Genomic DNA, 7,633 nt, shown 5'->3' on the forward strand with positions numbered 1-7,633 from the left:
AGCAAACAGTCCAGGTTAGGCTGTAAGCTCCTGCTACATCATTAACCTTGGAATGACATCTAAACTCTCACCCTTTCCTATCTACTCCAAATAATGCTCTAATTTTTGTATAAAAGTCCATCAATGCCAGGTAAAATTCCACACCATGGAGCCATTCAGGCTAATGCATCATAAAACTATGGCCATATCCAACAGGTCTTTTTAGATCCTCCCTCTCAGTGGATCTTTTTAATGTAGCAGCAGTGGGTTCATGAAAGCAGCAAGGTACAGTTCCTGTAGAATACTGCCAGAGTTTCAGTATCTACTGGTTTCTGATTGTGCCTTTACACTCCAGTCATTCCTCTTCTTCTGCTTTCTGTCTTTTGCTTACCAAATGCACTTGGCTTTGAACAGCAAATTTGCAAACTAAACATTGTATTTAACAGGGCAGGAGCTCACAGGTTCTTTTTAAAGCTGATGACTTGCACCTGTTTTTAAAAACATTAGTTCATAAATGTGAAGGCTAACATAGGTTTTGACTATAATGAATAATTTCACTTGAAGGGAACACTTGGATTCTGGGAAAATGTTCACATTTTAACTGCTTGGTAGCTGTTCTGATCTATCATAGTTCCATGTCTATGGAACTATTTCATCTGAGCATATTAAATGGTAAACACTTACTTATAATCTGTGGTTCATCAAGTTCAAAATCCTACAGAAGATAGGACACGCAATAATACAAAGCTTTGGTATCCACCAATTCCAACACGCCAACAAAATTCAAATTCAGTTTTACATCCATAAGAAAATTGTCATGCAGCTACTCTGACACAAACATCCAGGTCTCTGGCTGACACACAAAGTCTGTCTCCTGCACCAGAGAGAGCAGAAGAGGTCGATATCAGCACCTCAAACAACTGCCAGTTTATAGTAGGCGACATCCATCAGATAAAATGATTAAGAGCTCAGCTTTCCAAACCGCGGCCCCAGTGGCCAACCAAGATGCAGAGTGCAAGCCCTGGTATGACTGCATCTGTCAGGATGTATTAGCTCTGAGAAATCATTACCCACCCTAGGGAGGAAAATTAGCAAAAAAAAAAAAAACCCACATTAGTCTGAGCTGTGTGTAAATGGGGCTGCCAACGAGGAGGAGGGGGAAGCAAAGCAGAGCTTTTCCTTATTGCCAGGCAGGCATTAACTTTCTATATCTATTCCTGGTGAAAAAATAAGCAGATCGGGGAGAATAAAGTCCAGGAATAATGGGATTTTATTAAGAGAGCTCCTTCTGGCCTCCTTAGCCTGCCTTTTGTGAGAAGTGGGTTTGGCAAGACTGTGAAGTTTCTTCCCTCTTTTACTTTTGACATCATGTTCCCTGAGTGCTGACAGCTTTACACTCAAGTGATGCCAGAAACACAAATAGTTCATAAACTAAGAATTGGGTTCCCTCTTCTGGGTGTTCTTTGTTCTCCTTGTTGTTAGCATTGCAAGTTTAGTTACCTACTAAAAAACACTTCTCCTGCCAAAGGCTGCCTCTGGGGAGGGTTGACTGTCTTGAAATGAATAGAGATATAGGTATCTATTATAGATATAGACAGGTATATATACTGGTATTGACTGATCTAGATCAGTCTCCAGGAACTTTTTTACATCTGAGCTAATCCTTGGTACTTGTTGCATGGTGTGCTGTGCACAGGTGCATATGATAATCAGCACAAAGCTGCCTGGGGACAGGGATGTGAGAGGAGGATGGCTTCACTCTGTGAGACTAGCTTTGGTAATATTCTGGGCTCGTAGGAGGTGTAAAGTTTTTCTTAAAAAGGATGGAATCTTTGGTACATGAAGCTGTCAGACAAATGTATATCTTGTTCTGAAATACCTTGTTAATGTTATTTTCTTTTTCTGTATTTTAAAGTTAAAAAAAAAAAAAAAAGTGGACTGGTTTTGGAATGCTTTTTTTTCCCCAGGGGCTACATTAGAATACAAACAGTAAGGAAAAATCTATCTGGGTCATATGGTACAAAGGAGAACTCCTTCTGCTTGTTGACAGACAGACATAGGGGGTGGAAATAAGCAAGGAGAGAAAAATCTTTAAAACTTTAAAGCCAAAACTTCTCTTTTCCTCCCCAGTCGTGCACCAGAAGAAAGGCAGAAGAAATGTGTACCTGAGAAAGCAAAGCATTCAAGAAAAGCACAGAGAAAACATCCTGGGGAAAACCTTAGCACTGCTGAATGAGTTTTGCTAGCAAGTTGCATAGGATGAGTTTTTTCCAGCTTGCCCCAAGATGCAGTGCTGGTTCTGCTGCTGCTCGCTGGGTACCAGGGACCTCACTGGCCAGGAGGGATGGCCCAGGACACAGGGACTGCACAGGTATTTACCTCTGCCTTGACAAGTGTCTGCAAGCTCATCAAGGCCCAAAGAGCTATCACAAATACTAGCACAGCTCGTCGTCTTTGCTTACTCTCCCCTCCACTGCTAACTTACCCAAGATCCTCTATGATATTTATAATTTTCAAAATCTCAGCCATATTAATGGACTCTACAGTCCTGGCAGTACTGACTTACAGGCACATCTCCAGAGGACTGAGCAGAGGTATCAAGCAAAAGTTAAAACCATTTGGACAGGCAAGAGTTATTCCTGTTTGCTCCAGGTTTCCTGGGCGGCTCTGGGTGTGTCGCCAAATCTCCATGGGCATCAACTGCCCATGGCATTTTGCTTCATTTTGTCTTTGTACAACCTAATGCAAATATAATTAATGCAATGTGGTATCTAAAGGGTCTCTGACATCTTCTTTTTGCTCCCTCTCTCTTTTAATCTCGTTCCTTGTCCTTTTCTCAACCGTCCTACACTTCATGCCATAATGCTTAAACTAGGTTTTAAAAACAAACTCAAAGCCTACATGATTTTTGCACGTCATTACTGTGACCTCTGTTAGAAGTGATTCTGCACTCTGCAACATAAATACAGCCACACATGTCTAGCAGGGATATTTAAAGAAGATTCTCACCAAGAGATCAGAAATGGTGGGTAATGTAAAAGATCCCCACAAGCACACATGCAAGGTACACAGGTTGAACTAAGACTGAATGAAATTTGGTCTTAAGTCACAGTTTTTAATTCACAATTTAAATGTGAATTTGGGAGACTTTTATGAGAAGGCCAGACTGTGTCCAGCTGCCCTCCACATCCCATTGGCAGCAAAGAAGAGAAGTTCACAGTACTCTAAATATAGTCACATGCTAAGATATAACCTAGAGCATCGTTCCTTCAGAAACTAGGGATGGTTCTGCTACTTTTATTTATATTTCATGCAGAATTCCCAGACAACAATAGTTCTGCAAGTGAAAGAGGGTCAGTGGAAGTGCACAGAACAAAAGCAAATCAGAAATAGACCTGGCATCTCTTCCTGTGGCCTTGGAGAGCTCCTCCACAGAGTCATTCTTCTGAGAATGAGTAATGCTGGGCATGGGATCTCCCATTCAGCATGGGATCTCCCAACACAGCAGAGGCTGTGTTGACTGTGAAAACTCAGAGCTGTAGGTTAATCTGGAGCACACAGCAAACTGAACAAACACAGCAGCAGTGGTAGATACCGTGAGAACACAAAGTGGAATTTCAAAGCAACAGAGAAAAGTTCAGGCCGAGGTGACTCGGCTGCTGAGCATTTACCTTGGCCCAGCCTGCAATCTGTAAATAATGCAGTTATTAATACACTGGCATGCTTTCAACCACTGCTCTTTCAGCAAAAAGCAGTCACATCCAGACAGATACCCGCGTGTTTGCAAAGGCCAGATGCCATGAGGTCACATCAGCCCCCGGGTCTCTCTGGACCTGGTTGACTGAAGGCAGGGGAGAATCTGCCCCTGACTTCCAGAAATGTTAGCTCAAGACCTATGGGCATGTGGAACAGAAAACAACAAGCATCTGTCACCTCAAAGGCAGGGAGATGGCAGAAGTGTCACACAGATTTCATTAGCTGTGTACACTCAGGTGTTGCATTAGCACAAATTGCTGTGGTTTAAAATGATTTGGTTTAAAAAACATGCCTTTGGGTGCTCCTGCAGCATCCTGGGATTTAAAATATGTACTATTTTATGCCTGTTTTTCAGTGGATTTCTCCCACTGCAGTATTTTGAGCTCTTTACTCTCTCCCACCAAATTGTATATCAAGAGGAACTGACATCTCTCTGCCCAAACACATAAATCAGGGGATGTCTGGCCTTGTACCCCCAGAGTATCTGCAAGGTAACATCTGGGACCATCCCAGTCTGTAGGCACAGCTATGGACAAGCCAGCCTGCTGGGTCTTGTTGACAGGCTCTCCTGTTCCTTGGAGGGAGGGGGAAAAACACAATTTTAAAATGAAGAGAATAAGGCTATCTTTTAGTCCTTTGGTTTCTAGATGATTTTTGTTGTACAGGAACATGAAAAAAAAGGGAAGGGTCAGCCCAAGGGTGAGCACTATGGACCAAATTCACCCTGACACAGAGAGGGAGCAGCTTCCTTCAGGAGCTGTACCCGCCTCCTCATTGTCTGGAGGCTTCCCATCCTGCACTGTCTGTTCACAGGTTTTGCAGTGAGCTGTTTTTCTGCTCTTTTGGCATCAATTTTGGGATCGGGAAACAAGAAACCTTCTGCTTTTTGGTACAAAAAAAATAATCCAACAAAATGAGCAAATGTATTCCTGCAAGCCTCAAGAAGAGGTGGAGGTGGAATCACTTTGCTTTCCCCGTTGCCATGTGGCCCCTGGCCAGTGCCACTGAGGCTCAGCAGCTCCAGTGCCAAGGCTGGTGGGGCCATGACCACAGGAAATGCCATGGGCACGGGGAATGCCATAGGCACGGGGAATGCCATGGGCACAGGGAATGCCATGGGCACGGAGAATGCCATGGGGACAGGGAATGCCATGGGCACGGGGGATGCCATGGGCACGGGGAATGCCATGGGCATGAGGGATGCCATGGGCGCAGGGAATGCCATGGGCACGGGGAATGCCATGGGCACAGGGAATGCCATGGGCACGGAGAATGCCATGGGCACAGGAAATGCCATGGGCACGGGCAGTGCCATGGGCACGGGGAATGCCATGGGCACAGGGAATGCCATGGGCACGGAGAATACCATGGGCACAGGAAATGCCATGGGCACGGGGAATGCCATGGGCACGGGGGATGCCATGGGCACGGGGAATGCCATGGGCACGGAGAATGCCATGGGCACGGGGAATGCCATGGGCACGGGCAGTGCCATGGGCACGGGGAATGCCATGGGCACGGGGAATGCCATGGGCACAGGGAATGCCATGGGCGCAGGGAATGCCATGGGCACGGGGAATGCCATGGGCACAGGGAATGCCATGGGCACGGAGAATGCCATGGGCACGGGGAATGACATGGGGACAGGGAATGCCATGGGCACAGGGAATGCCATGGGCACGGAGAATGCCATGGGCACAGGGAATGCCATGGGGACAGGGAATGCCATGGGCACGGGCAGTGCCATGGGCACGGGGAATGCCATGGGCACGGAGAATGCCATGGGCACGGGGAATGCCATAGGCACGGGCAGTGCCATGGGCACAGGGAATGCCACAGGCACGGGAATGCCATGGGCACGGCCAGTGTCATGGGCACGGGCGATGCCATGGGCACGGGGAATGCCACGGGCACGGGGAATGCCACGGGCATGGGGAATGCCATGGGCATGGGGAATGCCATGGGCACAGGGAATGCCATGGGCACGGGAATGCCATGGGCACGGGGAATGCCATGGGCACGGCCAGTGCCATGGAGAAGCAGCCACAGCAGCGCAGGGGTGTGACTGTGCTGCCAAGCCTGTGGCAGGGACTCTACTGGCTGCTTTTGATTCACAGCTGCTGCCAGGGCACGCTGTGGCTCGGGGACAGCCCAGAATTGGCTGTGCAGGCAAGGCTGTCTGCAGCAGCAGCAGCAGGAGAGTCCCTATAGGGACACGGCTTCCCACGGCTTGTCACGCTGCTTTCAATTAGAAGACTGTCAGGGAAAGAGTCACAGATACCAAATCACAGCAAAAACCTGCAGGCATATGTAGGTGTTGAAATAGGGCATAGCATGGAAAATGAAAATCCCTGGAGATGGCTTAGCAGTCTCAAAGGGAACAAATATTTTCCTTATAAAATATTGCATGGGAATGCCTTGTGCTACTCGTAATGAAAAATTTATGGTAAACATTTGACCCCTTTTCTCTCCATGATTTCTCAACAACTAGGCTCAATTCTTTATGGTTTCCCTTCTTCAAGCAGTCCATAAATGTTTTATATGAACACATTTCAGCCTAGGCATGCTCTTGAATGCTGTGTGGCTTTAGTCTGGTGTGTTTGCTTACCGTGATTTGATCCATGTTCCCTCATTGCTCATCTAAACAACAGAAGTTATTTTTCTTCCACGTTAGACCAGTGAGCCTGCACAGATGGGGAAATCATTTGTTATTACTTTGCTGAGAGCATACAAGTGACCACGTAGGAGATCCACGTTTCAGATAAGAAGGAACGCATTTACTTCCCCAACATGTTTTTATGCTGTTACAGACCCAAGAAAACCAAAGCACTCCCTGTATTAAATTAATTCTCACAGAATCCTAGCGTTCCACTAGCCATATGTTACAAGTAAAAAACAGGAGAAAGAACTGAAGACTCATTTTGCTACGAGGTCTTCTTCAGCAGTGACACTACTCTTCATTTTTCCAAAATGTCATCTTCTAATAATTAGTGAAAGAACACAACCATAAAGCAGGAAATTTTATTTTTCTGTTTCTATAGTCAGTCTCTGTAGTGAGATTTTGAGGTAGATGAAGCAATGAACTCTGCACTTTCTGAATCGATCCACTGCTTACCCCACCCGATTTTCTGGAGCAAAGAATTGTGTCAATCTGTGTGTCTGTCCATCTCTCTGTCCTTTTGTGCTGGCTGGTACATGCTCTTTATTTTCCTTTTCTTCAGAAGTGATTTCTTTGCTCATATTTCACTTATTGAATGTGTTCTATTGATCAATTTTCATTGCATTGCACTTCTGCCTCACTGGTTATGAGGAGCGAGCCATGAACTGCAGACCATATCTCATCCTGGCCAGGGGAGAGAATCAAGGAAATGCTTAAGTCTGGATCCTATACAGCGTGATAATATTGAACAATAATTTTTCCTTTGTTTTTATCTCTCTCCCTTTTCTGACCCCTGTGACTTTTTAATCAGAGCTTCAAATGAAAGAGGAGGGAGAAAATAAAACTATATACAGTACCATATTGTGGCTCAAATTAACAACATTATGATCCAAGTAATTCTGCCTTGGATTCACAACTGCAGTAGAACAAACCACATTATTAATCTTTTATTAGAAGTTTTTTAATCAGAGTCCTTTGAAGTTAACTTGATAATATAAAACCAGAAATGTGACATGTAGCAGAGGTAGATCCTGAACAATTTGTAGTAAACTGCCAGGAATCTTCAGTTGATTCTTGTTATTTTTGAAGGAAAATATGTGTGGAGAAAGCACTTCTTTTTTATAATGTTACCAGAGACTTATCTGAAAATCAGAAATTACACCAAAACAATAATGTAATCCATTGTGTACTACAAAATTATCAGAAAACAGCTGTGAATATGTTTATTTTCAATGCTCA

Source organism: Ammospiza caudacuta, chromosome 1 (genome assembly GCF_027887145.1).
Source record: "Ammospiza caudacuta isolate bAmmCau1 chromosome 1, bAmmCau1.pri, whole genome shotgun sequence".
NCBI classification, from domain to species: domain Eukaryota; kingdom Metazoa; phylum Chordata; class Aves; order Passeriformes; family Passerellidae; genus Ammospiza; species Ammospiza caudacuta.